Raw genomic sequence first — 20511 nt, forward strand, 5'->3', positions numbered from 1 at the left:
GTATCACTTGAGGGGAGGGGGAGATAATAAAGCAATGGTTAGAACTGTGCAAAGGAAAGTTTGCAAAAATTTGGTTGTTCTAGGTTTAAAACCTCCCGATCCTTCAATCATACTGCTCATGTGAGACATACTATCAGTAGTACACTACTCACATATTACAGGACTCATATGAGCCATACTACTACACTAGGTTGAGTATAATCAATTTTTTACTTCTTTCTATGGTATCTATGAAGCAACTACTTTAATATCTGAGGCAGTGTTATTCCTATTTTATAGGTAGTGGATCAAGGCTTGGACTTGATGATCTCAGAGGTCCTTTCCAACCCATCTGATTCTATGATTCTATGATAAGGAACTGTCACAGAGAGACAAGAATGGAGAGAAGAAGTAAGCAAGGTAGGAAACTGAGGACAAATCTCCCATATTTATTCTAATAAATCTAACCACCATTATTGTCTTGCCCCACATCCAATATCCTTTCTATCATTTAAAATATTCCCCACAGACTCCATTATAAAGTTTAGGCTGCTCTGCCATTTTTTTCCCCAGTTCTTTTATTGGTCATGTACTCTTCCAAGTTTCTTGCCAGGAAAAGAATAAGGCATCAAGATGACAAAGCAAAGTGCAGTGGAGTGAAAGAGCCAGAAGCTGTGGAAGAAGAGGGTAATATTGTGGAGCTTACAGGAAACCGTGTATTTTGAAAGCATGAAAATTAAGTGCAATAATTAGTCAATGTAAAGTGAGTATTTCCCAGTGCTACCTAGTTTCTTTTCACATGGAATATCACATTCACAAGAAGATATTAGCTCAGTCCCTCTTGAAGCTGGATACAATTTCTATAAATACTTCAGAAGTTATGCAAAGCTTTACAACTTATGCAGGACAGAAGTAAATCCACCACTATCTGATATTTTAAATTCAAGATCAAATAATGAGTAGGCCTTCTTCAGCTAAAGAACGATTTAAGTGTATGCAGATAAAATTATCCAGCCTGTGTTAAGCAAGATATGACACCAGATAAACCAGTGATACCTTCTAGATTCAAATCTTATACGAGTGTGCAATAAGGAAATTGAATAGTATCTGACACTGTATAATTTCCATAGCTTGATATTGCAGCATTTTTCTACATAAGTTCTGTCCAAGTTGTTACATTACATTAACATTCTGTTGAGGGGTGAATATATTAACCTGCCCAGCTGTTACTGGGACGTGTCAAGACGTGCATCTGTAACTCCAATAATCATTAGGTTTCATGTCAGTGCTGAATTCTGGGGTTGTATCCATGCAACACCCCAAAAGTCTAGTTTCATCTAGCAGAAACTGGATGGATTCAAGACATGATCAGATAAAGTTTAACCAGCCATGGAGAGAAAAAGCTGAAATTCCTAAGTTAGAAGCAGATGTGCTATGTATCCATCAGGAACAGAAAGGTTTGCCTGGACCAGAGTCAGGTCTTGAGTATCAGTCATGGGTGCATCACCTCTGTCTCCTATATTTAGATTTAAGTCCAAATTTTGAGCAAAGAAATTAAACTCATGCAATGTTGTCCTAGAGCAAACAGAGGCTTTGCTCTCAAATTTACAGACATTTACATGAATAGAGTTCTATCAGTTCCCTACTGTCCAAAGGAAAACGAAGCAGCGGATAGGAAAGACAGAGGAAGATCCAACATTTCATGGCAGTATTTGGAACAGGAGTACAAAGGCAGAAGCAATAGATGGTTGAAGGCACAGAAACTGAAAATAGAGCTTAACAATGGAGTTCTGACTGGAGAGCCAGTGGGAATGAGAAAGATGTACATAAGCCTGGGGATCCAACCGTGGCGGAATGCGGGATGAAGACATACAGACGTTTCTACTGATTGTAGAAAGGCACTGAAGACAGGAGGTGAAGAACAAGTACTTGGAATATGGTTGCAGTAAAAAAAGAACATGGGACAAGAAGCCAGTGGAGCAGTGAGAAATAGGACTGTCCTGCTAAAGACATAGGATTGGGGTACACCCTGAGTTATAACAGAGTGAATAGGGGTAGAAAAGGTCATTGAGAATTGATCAGAGAATCAATAATAACTAAAAACCTCTTTGGGGACTTTTGGGAACCAAATTTCAGTTTATCACAATTCTTGTACCATCAGTAAATATCTGTGGAGTCTGATGGTGATGAAAATAGTTATCTTGTATCTTATTCCTCCAGCAGTAGTTTTCACAGAATATTATTCTATGCAACTAGTTTAATAGCAGAATGGTACAATATGCTGTGGGGGATTTTAAGGTTCCAAGTATCTCCTAATTCACATGGGGGTTAAGATATTCTTACGAGTTTCTATTTTTAAAATGGTGTGTACTCTTTATCTTTCCCTCTGTCTATCTCTCTCTCTCTCTCTCTCTCTCACACACAGACACATTTTCAAAATAACTTCTTTAACATGACCAAATCAAGGATAAAGATACCTGAAGTGCCAGGTTACCTAGATAATTGAATTTTCCCCCATTTTGTGAATGGGTATCATGATGAAGACTAATGTCATGACTCATATACCACTGTTCCCAGAACACACCTGCCTCACACAGTGCACAAGATGGCCTTGCTGTAAGGATGAATCAGAACTGTGTACTGAAGAAGGTTCATTTGATAAAGAATTTTGAAGCAACACACTAAAAAAATGGGACAGCATTGCAAGATGAGCTAGAATGGTCAAATTAATTGGATGTTGGCCTACAAAGTGGGATTCTATCTTTTCTTGACATAAAGTAGTAATTCAAACCAGTTTTTTTACAGTTGTGACTAGAAGTATATTCTTCATTTTCTATGTAACTCACTGAGATGAGGCATTTGAGTTTGCAGAAGTGATGAACGTTCAGAGACATAACTGGAGATGGGAAAACCTGAGATGGAAAAGTTCCATGTGACAGTAATGAGTCAAGGCTTTTGGACCTCAGCACCTCACGAGTGTCCTGTAGATTAATGGCACCTTTTCAACAGTCTTCTAGGCCGTGGTTCCCCAGCCATTGACTGGAAATCATATTGTCTAGGAAAATCCCCAAAGGAAATTAATAATAATTAATAACTACGTCTCTAGAGCAGGGCTTACATATTCTGTAGTAAACAAGGTACAGGGCCACACACTGAAAAATATCATGAAAACAAAATATGTAACAGCTGCTCATTAAGTGACTATCATATATCCTGTGAACTGAATGAGGAAAAGATCTCATAAGAAAAAACAATATGAGATCATGTAATTAAAGAAGTCTTCACAATGCATATGCATGGGGGAGATTAAATTAATTTGCCTTAACAAAGTTAATTCTGGCACGTATTAGTTTTAGAGTGTTTGGACTCTTTAATGTAGATTTTCCACACATAATAAGAAATAACTGAAGATCCTGCTGAGATCTGATTAAAGGACATATATTAACCATCTGTATTTTATTCATCCAGTTAAAAACAGAATTTACTTTTGACTACTGGATTGAGTTATAACAACTGGAATACTGGAATGGTTATTTCATTGCCAATTATTCCTATTTTCTACAGAAAATTTGGCTTTTAGCCAAAAATTTCTTTTAACATCAAAAACAGCAAAAGAAGCAGGTTAAAGTATAGAGACCATTTTCTATATACTATGCTACAGCACAGTAGTTCCTGTTCCCTACCATTGCCACTTGAATTAATTAAAGTACATGAGTTCAAGAATTTATGACTGATTCTCACAAGTAAAGAGTATATTCGAGTTCCATTAAGTTCAAGAGATGTAAAGCCAAAACAGCTATTTTTATCAGCCCTGTTCAAATACATACAAGAGTAAACCAAATAAAACCTTCGTCTCTTCTTTTTCATATGGATGTGACTTTGTGAAAAACATAGACTACTATATGGGTAGATATACCTGTATATCTGAACAATTAAGTGGCTTCCATTTGGAATATTCTGTCCTTTAAGAATGACTATGTCTCTTATACCAGCATATTTAATCAGAGATCATATTTTGCTGTATAAATTAATTCTCTTGCACTCAAAGACGATTCACAACATTTGTAATACATGGTTACACATTTAAGTTGAACTTCAATTTTAAAGGATGCTTTCTGTTTTTGTTTCTACACTGGCGGCTTACCAGGGCTCAGTTATGTGCCTTGCTGATGAATTGACAGACTGTATAGAAGACTTTGCTTTTCTAATCTCTTGAATAAAGAACATAGAGCCAGTTCAGTGGGTACTTCAGAACAGGCACTGTATCTACATGTTCATAAACTTCATAAGGTTAAGTTGCTGTCACTTCTGCATCATTTACTATACCTTACCTTTTAAACTTTGGATTCTTGGCTTTGCATTCATAATTCATAAAAGATAAAGTGCTTGTTACCTTGAAGATAATTTTTCACCCTAAAAATTTTAGCACATGGACACTTCTTTGGATGTCTACAAACTACAGCAATCATCATTCCTTTGCCATAATTGTCAAACTATAGCAATTTGTCTGTCTCAATGTAGACCTCATTGCTTCCTCACAAAAGGTTCTTCACCCAGAGGGTGGTTGGGTACTAGAACAGGCTCCCCAGGGTAGTGGTCACGCATTCAAGCATGCCAGAGTTTAAGAATTGTTTGGACAATGCCCTCAGGCACATAGCGTGATTCCTGAGGCTGTCCTGACCACGGTTGGGAGTTGGACTTTGATGATCCCTGTGAGTCCCTTTCAAATCAAAATATTCTGTAAGTCTATGACAATTACTATCCCTTATTTTTTAGATACTTTTAGATATACTACACAGTATACAATCAGCAGCAGATACAGAAAGGGCTACAGTAGCAGAAGGATTTAAAATTTAAGTACAATATTTAAAATGCAAATAAAATTTCTCACCTGTTTTTTTAGCTGCTTTTCACCCCTGCATCTGTATTTCGATATCAGGCATACATTTTATTGCATTGATCTTATTTTACACACCAAATACATAGTACCAACTATTTCAACAATTTTCACAATTTCACAGTCTATTTTGCAAGTTCAACTTTACTTAGCATAATCCTGGTATTGCCATATTTAAAGTTAAATGCAATTGCTGAACCTCAGCCATTTGGATCTTACTTGATCTATAGACAGTAGTTTTCAGGCTGATCAAACAAACATGTTTCTTAGCTATGAGTCTAATTATACCTTTAATAGTAAGGTCGTAGATTCATAGAAAGGCTTGGGTTGGAAGGGACCTTAGAGATCATCTTGTTCCAATCCCCCTGCCTCGGGCAGGGTTGCCACCCACTAGACCAGGTTACCCAGAGCCCCCGTCCAACCCAGCCTTGAACACTCCCAGAGATGGAGCATCCACAACTTCTCTGGACACCTGATTAAGTGACAAAGTGATTTTACATAAAGTGGTTTTACATAAAGTAATTTTAGAGCATATGCACTTGAAGTTAAAGAACACCTGAACTTACAAATCAATTTTTATTGCTGCTTACTCATTAGAAATTACCATAAACAAGGACAGCTAAATACTATGGCTCTGAAAGACAGGAGAAATGACATACAGATACTTAGCCAACATTTGCATGTGACTTGACCTAATTTCATGTTTTTGTCTTTGGAATCCACTGTAGTCCTGCTCTCAGTTCTTTTTGAAAACCACGCCATCTATTTAAGTGGCAAAATACAGATTTTGGCTGAAATACATCACCACCTGAACACAGCTAATCTGTTGCAGAGCAGAAATTAGAACACTGGTCAACTAACTTTCAAGTTTCTTGCTTAATCTCAGACAGTTCTACATACTGTATTTCTGAAGCCTGAGGGGTTTTTGCATTTATTTACTGGAGTACATTTGAGATTATTTTTGGCATCTTTACACTGGGTCATGAAACAGCATGTTTTGGCACCTGCTAGCCTCACCAGCAATCTGCTTACTCCAGGCAGTTATCCTTGTGCTACTCCTGGGTATGGATCTGACAAAAGTCTTGCAGGGTTGCTGGGATCTGGAGTTTTGCAAACAATGGGAGAAGAGCAACATATGAAAAAGCTGCATTGGTGTTCAAGTGTTTTAGGCGAGTCTTTATTTGATTTTGTATTTTAAATATATAATAAATAATGGGTTTCATTTTTGTATGTGATATTTTATTGATTATGGTAGATACTTCAAGCAAAAACAACCACAATAAATATTTTTTGCAAAACTCATTGCTTAGCACTTGAAAATATTCACTGTGGAAACTTTCAGGTATATTTGCAATAACCACCTCATCTACTGAGGCATTTAGTGAAACTCTGGAACTAACAGTAATTATTATGATGGAGAAACAATTTAAATTAATCTAGTATCCTAAATTAAATGCATATCTTCACTTCTCTCGCTACTTGCAGAGGTTTCAAATTGAGAAAAAAGTATCTGGTTCTGAAATGGTTCACAAGGACTAAACAATACCATGGTGAGATCATGTACACACAGATTATTAGAGGAGACTAGTAAAAAAATGATTCCACTGTGAAACAAGTGGAATAACTGATGATAAATGTATACAAATTACCTATTCACAATTCAGTCTACTCAATGGGCACACTTTAAAGTACTAAGTAGGAGAAAGAGAGGGGGTAACATTTTTTTTTTAATTTATCACCTCATGACTATGACAAAGAGCATGCACCCCAGTGCAGTGAAAGCAGGAGCTCTGAAGAAAAAGATGCTTCCCAAAGAGTAGGATATTTTCCTCTGACTCTGAACTCTGACTTAGTTCCTATAGACATAAAGTTCATTTCACTTAACTTCAGATATCTGCAACATACGCATCAACATATAAGCTGGTCCCTAGGTTTTCTTTATTCTCTCCAGTAAGGAATGTGCTATTCTACAGTCTGATTCATCTGACCTACTTAGATGTCTACCTTCAGAGGAGATGAATCATGCCCTAAAAGTGTCTATTTCTCTCCACTGACTATAGAGGGAGCCAAGCCAAAGATAATTTTGATATAAAAGACATTACATTAGGACAGATAAATTTCACCCCAGAAGCCATGAAAGTGAGCAAAACAAGAGTGAATGCTATTTTCAGCAATATTTAACTTCTGTATGCTTTTGAAATAGAAATCCATCCACAAGGTTATCTGGGGACAATACTACTGAGAGCTGCTGAGCAGGATGGACTGGTCTGTCGCAGGCCTCAGGGAAGCAGCCTCCTACCGAAATGTACAAGGTGACCATGAAATGGTAGTGTCTGCTCCCTCTGCACCTTCCCAAAAATGTATTTGAAAGAAGAAAGAAAACTTTAAGGGTACACTTGTCTCTTTAAATTTTGTTTGCAATAACATTAATAAGGACATACCACAGAGTCATAAGCTGTATTTGTACACAGAAAGGGTTGCTGACCTAATAAGAATCTCCACATAGCTTTGTCCTCCCACCATGCTTTTAAAAACTCTTTTTAAAATAATTTCTTTCTAGCTTTGATTGATTAGAAAACATGTACCTTCTGTTGACTTTTAGATACTTATTGTATAAGAATCTTTGTAGTTTTAATCAAACATTTTCCTTTCCTCGGCATTCTTCAGCGCACTGATGAAGGTATTGCTGCACAAAGGTACTTTCGTGCCTCTCCTGTCTCAGTGTATGAAAGTCTTTTTTTATATGTAGACTTGTTAATAAAAGCTTTATTTCTACTGTATAAGAAGCATAGGTCTGACCTAACTTAACCTTGATTCAAACCCTATTTCATCAATGAACTGTTTCTCTGAATTCCACTTGGCTTTCAAATTAAGTCTTCTGTGTCTTCCTTGGCTTCAGAAGGAATACTTCAGTTAGAGCAATACATAGTCATTCAACTGGAGTGAAAAAAGCCAAAATGTCCCTACGTGTGTCCCTAAGATTTTTTTTGCCCACCAAAATTTAGTACCCAATATTCATAAAGACAAAAGAATAATTTAAGATCACATCAAAAAAACTAGAAACTGGAAACTGATCAAAATCAAGTGACATGATAACCCTTCTTCATAAAATGTTAGAGTAGGAGAAAAGAAGGGATTCAACATTGAGAAGCTGTAATGATCTGGCAAAATTATTTTTTACCTCTTCTAATCCAATTTCTCCAACACTTTCTAAGTGTTTGCTACAAAAATGATCAGCTCTATCATCATCAGATTTCTCTTAAAAAGCATCTTATGTGGCATATTCCCCTCGATCTGGGATTGAGATTTATACACACAGTTGCTAGTGCAGTGAAGAGAGACCATGACCTTTCACAGCAGGTTTAATTTGATTTTATAACCCAAACAATTTTCAGGATGATTTAGGGATTAGATATTCTGACAGGCTGAGCTATATATCCAATAAAACAAAAGAATTTTTTTCCCTAATTCTTACTGGTGATATACGCCTGCCCTGGCATTTTTAGCTTTAACATAACTGTTCTCTTTAGCACGCTAACATGAGCAGCAGCCTGTGATCAATCACAGTTGGCCAGCCCATGCAATATAAACAGCCATGCCTGCTCACAGGAGCAGGGATGCTGCCTAGAAACTGCAATTTGAAGAGCCTACTGCCTCATTTTTGAAACCATTTAAGTCTGGAGAGAGACAAAGAAAAAGAAGTGCAGGTTTATGTGATGATTGCTACTACTTACATTTACAGTGACAATTTATAAACTGCAAATTTAGCAACATGTGACATTTTGATTGATGAACTTTGCTCTTTCAGAGGGTAGTATTAGGAAGACTTACATCGCCAAGAGGTAACATGAACTTGTCACCATCACAATGTGTTTGTAATACTCTATCTGAACTAGCATAAGGCATTATTTTGCTTTGTGCATCCCTGCCACTCCATCAATATCCTTACATAAAAACCGTATGACAGAGAAGTATACAGAATTCATTTCAGCTAATAAGGGGAGTGAGGATTTCTGACTACTCAATTATTTAAGGCAGGTAACCAAGATACCAGAAATACGGAAGGACACATGATTCTGCTTCAAAAGCAGAGGAAGTACAGTCACAACTGCTGATCCTTAGGTCTTGCTTAATTTTGGTCAATACTTAGCTAAGTGTCTTGCAGGAAATTTGTGGCATAGACAAAACTCATCTTCCCCAACTCTAAGCTAATTCTCTAACTAATGGGTCAGACCTTTCTCATTCCCTGAGGCACCATAGGACAAGCAGAAATAATACAAAGCTGGCTAAGAATAATGTTGCATACCAGGGATTCCTACACTGCCTAATTAAGGTTGCTTTACTATGTCTTTTCACTGCCATGGCAGGGCAAACTGAACAGAGCAGCAAATATAAAATCCCTGATCTATGATATTGTTCTCTATGGGTCTGCAGCCTGTAAGGGACCAGATCATTCCTTCAAGATGTAAAATAACTATAATAAAAATGCTTAAGATGCTGTACCTTTCATTGGGTACAAGATGAAGCTTAATATAAGGCCCAGAATGATGTTTCTACCTTTTATCAGCTGAAGTGAGCAATCCTCATAAAGACCATCCACACAGAGAAGTGAGTTTACATGAGGTTTTCTGCGGTTAGCTCCTAAGTTTCAAACCAATTTACTAACCTACAGTATGTACAACTGTGTATATGTCAGCCATGTCAGGTATATGGAATGTAAAGATAATAATTAACAAAATTTGTGTATCTGATAAGCCTCTGCAGACAAAAAGAATCAAGCTTTAGATATATTTTATGCAAGCAAAAAGAAAATGAGTAAAATCACACCAGCAAGGTTTAAGGTTAAGTCCTTGCAACACTGCAAGAGTCAACATCAGATGTAAAGAAGGTAAATATTTCAATTTAGACTCTGGGGCTGTTGGTAACTTCTTATGAGTTTTCTCTCTCTCTCTTTATATTGCGGCAGGATAGATAATTTTTTTTTTCACCCCTAGGCCTGCGTTCCTTAATTGACCCGTTCTGTGGAAGACTACAACAGAATCCACCCAATTTTCTCATGTACATTTTCTCACTTCTCAAACACTAAATTTTTTTTCTTTAGCAGCCCACCAGAAAGGACTATGCAGATTTCTCATGACCCTAAAGCACAGCACAAGAAGTTCTATGAGCTCAACCTGTCCAGCTGAGAATCCATTTAATCAGGCTTCGCATATTCTCATCCCACCTTCACATATTATTTTACCACTTTCTTCTTCTTATACTTACTTTTCAAATTACTATTGCTTTCCAATGTGATACGCTGTGTCTCATCAACTCATTATTGGCAAAAAATAAATCAGAAGTAAGTTTTCTCCTATATTTAATCCAAACTTTCCCGATAATTAATTAATTACTGTCTAATGTAATTAACTGATTCATGCTTCATCTTATTTTAGCATCGAATTTCTGAGTTTAACTACATTTATAACTGCTGTCCATCATCATCAAAGGGATCAAGTCAGTAGACCAATATACTGTATATGTGTTTCTATCTTATAAATTATTCAGCTTTTAACTCAACTTCTTCCTGACTTTTCTTTGAGGAGTGGGACCTACGATTATTACCAGCGTTTACTCCCCTAATAAAATAAAATCATTCTGATGTTCTTTGGGGAAAACATAGAGGACCCACAGGAAAATCATAGCACAATTGTGTCCTGTAATATTAGCTAATAAAGGTCTGTGAAAACTGGCTCCCCAACAGCTGCTCAGCATGGAATCTGATACTAGCCTTCTGAATTTCTGGGCAATGCATAGATTTTCTGAAAAAGAATTCAGTAAAAGAAAAATGATGTAAAAAAAAAAAAATCTCTGTGATGAACACCAAGGGAACGCCATCTATTTTCTCTATATTCCACATACATGGAATGCAAGTGTATCCAGCATTTTGCACAAGTTTGCAAGCAATGCTTAAGAAAAATGCCTTCCTCAAAACTGAAATGGATTTTACCAATACGAGCCTCTGAATTTACTTCATCCACATTTTGTACACTTACACACTCAATTTATACACTCATTTGTTTTTCATGACAGCATATGAGAACTACTGTGATTACCTGGAGGTAGTAGGATGACACTAGGGGAAGCCACACTTTATGAATAAATATATATATACAATGAAATAAATAGCAAGTTTTCCAACCTATCCATCCTGCACACCTGACTCTACTGTTAATGTTTAATGAAATAAAATTTCTTATTATTTACAATTAACTAGTACTACCTTTCTGATTTCACAGTAAAAAGAATTCCAGTGCATCCAGGTCCAAAACAATTCAGGCACTCATTCCTGTTCTTTGTAACTACAGCAGCAGAATAATATATGCATCATCTAATTTAACTGCAAATGATTCTTTTAGCATGAATTGTCTGTTTAAAGATAATGCACAACAGAACTCTTAACTGCATCCCAGAAGTCATGCAGCACCAGGAAGATAAGATCACAGTGGTTACCAGGGGTAGCAAATGGGAAAAGCACTACAGGAAATGAACTCTTGTCAATAATCTCAAGAGAGTGCTATATTTAGGTCAATTGTACCTGAAATCGTTTGGTGGGGTAATTGCTCTTTGGTACAGACTCCGCTCTCTGAGCCTGTCAGAGTGCTTGTAGGTCCACTGGATTGGATTCACCAGTTTTCTTCCAAACTCATTTTCTAAAAAAAAAGAAAGAAAAAAAAAAACTTTAATGAAGAATAGTAAGCTTACTAGGAACACAGAAAATCTCTCACACGTTATTTTAGCTTTTAAAAATTGCTTTCCATGAATGAGTTTATACAAAAACTTGTTCCAATATCTAACTGGTTGCCCCAGTTTTCTAGAATAGAAATTTGTTCAGTTTTTCAGATTTTTTATTTGGCCCAGTAAAGACTTTCCAGATATGTTAAATAACTGAGGTGATTTAAAGCGCTTTTGCTGATCAGTTAATAGTCAATGCAAAATCAGAATTGTTCTTAAATCTTATGATGCGTCCCAGTGCAACATTATTCCGGCTTTAATTCGGGTTGAGTCCTCAACTGATAATACAGTCTATTGTTTAAGATGGTTCATTCATGCATTCAGAGGAATGTGATTATTCAGATTTAGGAATCCAATCTAATGAGATACATGCTGACCCTTTACATCAGCTAGCTGGATTACTACAGGCACCTAGTCCATCTGTTTTATTTCTTAGAAGAAATATAATATTCTGCTTTGATAGCACAAAGTCTCCAGTAGAACTACTCCTTCTTCACATTAAAGAGTCAGTATTAACCAGATGAATTTTAAAGTAAGGAAAAGCCTTCTTTAACAGCTATTCAGCATGCATTTACCTTCAACACAGACAGATAAAGCATTATATCTGTAGTCACTACTCAGTGCTTGTGATTAGCATCTACCATAATTAAAGAAAATGTCATGATGTAACTACTGCTGAAGAATAGACTTGTACTTTTTATTAAAAAAAATATAAAGGGAATAGGAAACAATACTGAAAGCTACAGTAGGTGCATCAGATATTTTAGCTATTGTTTCTTGTGAAGAACTTCAAATTCAAAGATACTCATTAAACTGAGTAGATGGCAATAACAGACAAAGTGTTAATGGGGCAGCAGTGGAGTGTGTCAGGAAAACGAAGAGACCCTGAGGGGCTCACCATGCTGTTTATGCTCAGCTAAATTCAGCAGCATTACCATAAATCCTCTAAAAGATATTGTACTCAATTCCTTATGTGCTACTTTTCAGGCAAGGAAATATTCTACAGAGTAGAAAATGGGAACAACAATAAGACTAAAACTATTTTCTATTAATCAAACTGCATGTAAATACTTAGTGTAATTACTATCACTTCTTTTTGCAATTTTATAAAAACAAAGAGAGGGTCTTTCAATCTTCAAAATAATGTGTGAATTTATGTGAAAATTTCTGAAAATGTACACAGGAACAGAACCTTCAAAGAACCATCATTTCTCCCATAAAATTTTTATAATTTAAGGATCAGGTTTCAATATTAATTTCTCACATACATAGTTCAACTGGTTAAAATAAAGATACACATAAACCAAATAACTTTTCATGAGATTCCCAAATTCTTGATTTCTAGTTAGGTTTTTTTATTTATTTTAAGACAGCATTCTGAGGGAGTAAATTAATCTTTGGAAATATACATAAACCAAAAATTCCAACAATTTACTTCTTAAAAAGGGATATATATGGTTCTACATGTATCTTTACAGTGACCTTAATGCACCTTTGATCTTAGAACAAAACTTTTCCTACATAAGGACAGGTGGATTTATTAAGGAGAAAACAGCTGTAACAAGCTGTGTAACTTCAACTCTAAACACAGCTGCAGGTAAGAAATAATTATTTACAGAAGAAAGGTACTAACAAAACTCTGAAAGGCTTCGCTGCCTATTCCTCTACTTCTGCTCGGCCAGTGCCTCGCCTTTCCTCACGCAGGAGCCGGCGCGGCAGGGCTGGGCTGCAGCACCACGGACAGCGGCCGCTCATTCCTGGTGGGAGTGACACTAAATGCACGTGTTTTCTGCATCCTAATTCATTGATGTATTTAAAAATCATTTTAAAACTAAAATAATGTTGTTGGGTTTTTTCATTTTTCTCCCAATGCCGTCGTGTTGAGGTCTGCTTACAAGTTTTAATTCTTAGATACAGCGAGAATCAACAGATCTGAAAATGAGTTGGTTGTTGAAACATGAAGACAGAGCTAAAGGGGCCGATGATGCTGGCTTTCACTATGCGCTCTTGACCTTCCATGTCAAAACTGATATCCACAGTTTTTGGGGAATACTGTTTTGCATACATAAAGCTCCACATGTGTAGTATCTATTCAGAGACCTGCCTTAATATCAAACACTTGGCAAATGCACATGCAGCCATAGGAAACTTGCTTGCCACTGAGAATACTGGAAAAATCAAGTCCCAACAGTTTTCCATTCAGATTCTACTAATGATAAAAATGCTTTATTTCAGGAACCCAAACAAAAAATTCAGTTACCCTTGCAGAAGTAGAAATATAGGGCACTTGTAAGAGGCTAAAGTTCAGACTCTCTTTACTGCTTAGCACCTAAGAAAAGCACATTTAAAAGACAGATTAAATGTCATGGTCTCTGAGATGCCCCAAGCAATGTACTTCACTGGAGAATGGCAGAAACACATGGAATGGATACTTTACCTTTATAAGCACTGGATATTTTAGTAGAAGACAAGAAAATTCCCACAAAAAGGTTACATTCTGAATGATGCTGAGAACCTGCAATTTTAACAAAGGTCATAATGAGCCCCAGGTTCTTATTATCCCTGAAGGTATGGAACAAAACCTGAACCACTAAAACAAAATCACAAGGAAATGTCCAGCTCTAGCTCAGTTTAATGTGAACACCACCTGCCTTTAAGAGGTTGTGTACTTCCTCTAGTGCAAGTATTTCAACAGTAGTGGCCACTTGAGTTGTTTCTGGCAGTAATTTAATTGGTTTATTGGGGTTTTTTCAGGAAAGATGAAATAACTACAACTTTTTCTAATATTTTGATAGAGTTTTTTTAGAATTAATTTTTTAGAATATTCTGAATATTCTAAATTTCACTATTTGGAATAGCCATTGTGTTTCATGCAATCTGTCTTGGAGATGTGGAATAGCAAAGGTTGTACAGATGTCTGTTTTTCCAATGTTTTCAGAAGAATGAAGGTATCTGCCCAGTCAAAAAAGCAATTTACATATATATATGTATATTTTTATATATATATAGTGAGACATTGAGAAAAGAAAGAGTCCTATAAAGTGGATGGGATGATTACTACTTCCTTTCAGATCAGAGGAGAGCTCTGATCACTGAGGTTTGGAACTCAGCTCAGTGACCTTGAATATTCAAACATAACAGAGCCACTCATGATTAGAGAGCCACCTCTTCCCAGCTGGGATAGTGGTCAAACCACCACCTTGGATGGGGAAGAAATCGCTCTCTTTGTCATCCTTGCTTAGAGCTGTCACCCCAGTGCCCTGAAGCTCATCTGGATATGATGTCTCTTCGGTCCTTCAGGGACAAAGACACTTTTTGATTGTAGAGGGAGACTTCATGAGCTCTGGGAGAACAGGAATGCGAATACAGAGTGGATTTTTTTTTTTTTAATGTTCTACTTTTTCCTATCCAGCATGAATTATCAGTATCCTCTGAATGTATCTTTTTCTTTTCCTCATCCTGCTGTAAAACCACACTCAGTGTTCTAAACACTCATTTATCTCTGCTTTTGGTTTTCCCTGGAGGATATCCTGTAGACCTTTAAAAAAAAATCCACCCAAAACAAGAAAAATATTTTACTTTGTAAAAAAAACTCCACCCTTTTATTTTCTTTTGTTCCTGGGTGTAACCGAGCCTTTTGTACAAAGTAGGGTGCTCTTTCAGGTTTTACTGCAATTCAAACACAAAATACTTCTATACCTCCACTGAAACTCTTAACTAGCTTCACACAAAGAACAACAACCAACACGCCTTGTTGGTTTGTGTCATCAAACATACTCACTTTGAAAGTTTTAATCCCCTTTTGGTGTATGTTCAAAGACACCAGAACAGCTCTGTTGGCTGGTACTGCAAGAGGAAGATGTCCTGTTCCCTCAAGAACACCCCAGGTGGAGCAGCAGAAATGCCAGTGTGGCCAAAGCTGCTGTTGTTTCTTAGTTGCCCACAAAAGGCTAAACCTGAGCCTAGAAAACACTGCTCTGGTAATATTGGCTAGGAGTGCTGGTTTTAAGACTTACACTACTATATCAGCAAATTATACTGACAAAAATCATGATACATTTTTTCCATCTTTTTGCAGTTTGGGAAATGACATTTAGCTCTACCAACAAACCCCACAAAAACAGGGAAAACCCAAGGGGATCTGACAGCACAAGGAGAAAACATTATACTGGTGTTTGGGATAATGTGGTGATCCACTTGGCTTGGCTTGCTATGGTATTTTAATCTACAACAAATGCATATCATTTCCATCAACAAAACATTTAAAAATATGAAGTGTAAACATTTGTGAGCCTTTACATTAACTTTTATGTAAATCAACCAATAGTCTTAGTGCCAACCCTGTTTTGAAATAATGTCTTCTAGACTTATAAAACTCTCTTACCTATAAATAAAAAAGGATTATTAAGAAAAAGTGATCTTAAATATAAAAATATAGAAGAGTGAATGCCCTTCATCAGAGGAAGAAGATACCCAAAGTTGACATTAAGTGCTCTCGGAAGATTTATGAACATCAGCACTGAAAGCAGACAGTGCGTGAGCATCACTGTTATTACTGGATGTCATGTTTTCTTATGTCAAGTGTAGCTTAGGTAGGATTAAGGGTTCAAAGAATCAGCTGCTGCCAAAAAAGAATTTAAAACTAATGAGGAAAATACACAACTGACACTGAGGGGAGTTTTTGGAAAGGCTGTGTGCATCCCCCACACAGTAGATAAATAGTTATCTCCTGACTGTGAGGCACACTGGAGAGAGTGGGAAACGGGGCACTAACACCTGAGTGAAAAAACAGGGGACTTTCCTGACTGCAGAAGGCAATGAGGACAGTGAAAACACAAAGTGTTTGAAGTGTTACTTGTTCTTCCAAAGTGAGCAGCGTGTCCACTACCAGGACAATATGGAATCTGAAAATTGCCTTAAGCAGGAGGAACACACCCCAACAGGACTGAATGAGTCAGAATGCTTTCCTTTATCCTACATCTTAAAACCCTACTACAAAGCAAATTATGTAAGGAGAAAGGCTATGACATTATAAGCTGTTGATCTGGAGGCATTTCAGATACCTTTTGGTCAACAAACACCTTTTGGTGTTCAGATTCATCTCCTCAACATGGTATTACCCAGAGAGCCAGAGTAGAAGAAAATCAGCAGGGAAATAATCAAAACAAATGAGTAAATTAATTTTAGGGTAGAGAACTGATTTGCTTTTCTGTATCTTATCTGCTGTTTTCTTAACCAAACCGGATGTAGTGATGGCATCTTAAGGAAAAAAAACCACAAACAACTAGAAAATGAAAACATAAAAAATAGCATTAACCTACAGATTATAGACCTATACACTGCAGACTATGAACTATATACAGCAAGAGTTAGCAGATTTAGTTTTACCTTCCTACACTGACAACTGTTGGACAAGACTTCTATTACAAGTGAATGCAGCCAAGTGTCATGTTACTGATGTGCCCACAGTGCCAGATTTTGGGCAGGGCTGTTTACACAGTCTACTGTGCACTGAGGTCAGATCTACCTAATGACTACAGGTAAAAGTGCTGAGCACCTACTGACTCCTCTGTAGACTAAGGCCCAGTTTTGCCATCTGCTGTCACAAGTCAAAATTTTATTCTCTCTCCTTTAATCCCTAACCAAAATTGTTTAACAACAAGACCATCTTCTGAACAAAACGAAAGTAAAAGTGCAACACTCAGCGTATTGTAACATAAGGAAGCACAGAAGTAACCTTTTCAGTATACACCAAAATGAAAGCTGTAGAGCCTGGTCCAGGAAACACACTAGATTTCCACAGCAGATCCATTTCCTGTGTCTCCATTTGACGGTGACGTAAAAGGTCCTATGTTGTACCCGAGGCTGACATTTGTCTGCATGAACAATTCAAAATACTTGAGAAAAATGAATATGGTCCTATTGAACAGATTTCTTCAAAAATTATTTGTGAACAGATTAGAGCACTAAATTAATCCCAAATTGCATTCACAGTAAAATGTAGCCATGGCTATTGCTCTCTTATGTTCAAGTGATTTATGGTTTCAGCCTATCTCTCAGATGACACTAGCCCAGAAACCTATTCTTCTTTCCCCCTTATATTTCACTAGTACTGTCAGGTAAGAGAACAATAACTCGTACCATGACTTAAAGCAGTGCCTCAGATGCAAAGCTGGGGTATCCCACAGTTTGCTGGATATAGACAGGACAACATTTACAGAACACAAAGCCAACACAAAACCCCCAACAGCAAATAGAGAGAAACCAAAATATGTTTATGAACATAGGCATTGAGAGGACAAAGCCTTGATGTCCTCTGATACTGGTACAGGAGACCTCAAAGGGGTCATGGGATATTTGTGGGGTAAGTTCCTACAACAGACTGATTTTTAATAGTGTCAAAAGCAAAACACTAAGGTGGGCTGATGTAGCAGCTACAGTCAGAACTGCATATCAGAGAGCTGTACAAGCATATTGGTAGAGTAAATGTAGAGCATTCATGAATGGAAGAATAATCTGCAGATGCAGATACACCAACAGGTGTACAACTTGTCCCCAAAGGTACAAAACCTACGTGATTAGTAAGAATCCATTATCTAATAAACTACAGCATTTTTTCCCCCTGTGATGCTTAATTTGTATCAAAAGATAAAGAAATCAAGAATGCTTGACTAGCAGGTAGACCAGCTGTTGAATAAATAATTTAAGGATTAACAGATACTGCACCATAAGACAAGCTTAAATTCTATTTAGATTCAAAAATATTTATAAGGCTCTAACAAAGAGAGGTGCTGGTTTAAAGGAAAATATAACAAAAACCACAGGAATACTAACATTTATAAATGGAAGACGGAAGCTTCTGTCCTTTCATCACCTCCCTTGAACCACAGAACTTCTCACACTCATTGTATTGTCTAAGAACTTCAGGTTTCTCCATGGAAACAAGCAATTGTTGATGACTGTATGGGCTGGAAAATCATAACACAGGAGGGAATAACATAACATACTGTGTGGTGCCAGAGAAAACAATGGCCTTTAAAATGGGCAAAGAAGAGGCAGAGCCAGGTAAGAAACTCCTCCCTTTACTGTAAAATTGTTTAAGACTTAAAAAAGAGAGAATGAGAAAAAAAGTAATTTAAAAATAGTCAGTGGTCTCATGCAATAGCCCATGCCATGGGTAAGCCACAGTCAGCTCCCTGCCACATGCCAAAAGGTCATCTCATGATGAACCCAAAACTACAGCACGAGATAAGCACCCTCTCTCACCTATGTGTGAACGACAGAAGGGAATAGAAGAGACAAGAAAAATTAAGAGCCACTGCTAAGATGTTGAAGACCACCTTTGTATTGTCAAACAAAAGACGCAGAGCAAAGCAGAGAGACAAGCCAGAGGAAGAGATGAAGGAAAGAACAAAATGTCTCAGGGCTGGGTCACTGCGGCAAATGGGAGAAGTTTGAGGAAAACATGGCAGAAAAGCAAGCATAAATGGGTGTTAGAGAAGATTAAAGCAGTACTTATTAACATTCTGGCTGAAAAAGGTAATGAGGTATGTGTGTAAAAGGTGAAGGTTACAAATAGGGTAAGAGAAGATTATTAACATAAGCTGAAGCTTTCAACTAAGTACCAGAAGTAGTGGCAAGGTTGTAGCAGTATCAGTTGAATGTTTTTCATAACTTGCAATATTTTAATTTCTACAATAAAGCATTATGGTGATTTTTAACATTACAGTTGCTGTGTTAGATGCTAGTATTATCCAAAACCAGCCTGCATAATGTAATATTTGATCACTGTGCCCAGTATGACTCAGACCATCACCATAACTAAGGTAATGGTATCAGGCAGCTCTTTCTCGTCACCTCGGCAAGTTTCAAAAGCTTCTGTTCACTGCCACATTTCTAGTTCACTGGCTATTGTTTTCATTCCTTTCATCATAGTTTATTGTTTTGCAACAGATTTGAAAAACAGTTAAAAATCCTCAGGGTTTCCTCACCATGTTCTTCTTTGATCGAAGTCTCATTCCCACAAACAAAATAATTTTCTAAGTCCAGGTCATGACTATGGACACAGAGGCTGACAACCTGCCCTTTTTCTACTGAAAGTCACAACAGGTATGGGTTGTTTTGTTGCAGGCACTGTGAAAGGTAACAGCAGGTTCCCCTCTTGGGGTTGAGCTGATACTCAAATCACAACATAAGAGAGGGATTGTTGGAAGAGGAACACGCTGAGAGCAGGACTGCACCTCAGGAGGCTGCCGTGCTGGACACAGGTCCCTAACACTTCTGCAAGAGGAGCATTAGCCAGTGTTCAGGAAAGCTGCACCTCAGCCTTCCAGTAATAACTGTAAGAGAGGCAGTGATGAACTACAGACTTCCGTCTCCAATTCTTGAGCCTTACACCTTGAGTGCAATTATTTTCATGGCTTCAACGAGAAGAAATTACTCTCTGAGACTCAAATTTTCCAAAGATTTAAAAGCCTAAGTACTTTTGAGGTTTTGAACCTGAATGTGGTGAGTCCCCAAGGAACACTTAAGTTTAGGAGCAGAATTTAACACTGGTAGTCAAAGTATATTAGGAGATTATTATGTATGACTAAAATCAAGATGTATTTACAACAAGTTCCATCTTATTACCATTCAAGTCTACAAAAACCCTCTATTTTTTGTAAATGACAGCAGGATAACAATCATGAATTTAGGTAAGACACTTAGAAAGTGCTACCCAATTATCTGAGGACTATAGCATAAATTAAAACAACTGTCAGCAGTTAAGACTGATTCTCCTCTTGTAGCCATTTATTAGTATTGATATAGAGTTCTATTACTGAAAGGATTATAAGTTAGACCCTAAAACAACGGGCAGT

At 37.1% G+C, this 20511-nt stretch overlaps 1 protein-coding gene across 13 annotated transcripts in view; it reads right to left on the minus strand.

The window, feature by feature from the left end:
• MYT1L (myelin transcription factor 1 like) overlaps positions 1-20511 on the minus strand; it is a 322542-nt gene that overhangs the window by 202231 nt on the left and 99800 nt on the right. For all 13 annotated transcript variants that reach the window (XM_032682424.1, XM_032682426.1, XM_032682425.1 and 10 more), the window contains one exon: positions 11454-11568. The gene's annotated coding sequence lies outside the window, so the exon portion shown is untranslated. The remainder of the gene's footprint in view (positions 1-11453; positions 11569-20511) is intronic.

Source organism: Chiroxiphia lanceolata, chromosome 3, assembly GCF_009829145.1.
Source record: "Chiroxiphia lanceolata isolate bChiLan1 chromosome 3, bChiLan1.pri, whole genome shotgun sequence".
Classification (NCBI taxonomy): Eukaryota; Metazoa; Chordata; class Aves; order Passeriformes; family Pipridae; genus Chiroxiphia; species Chiroxiphia lanceolata.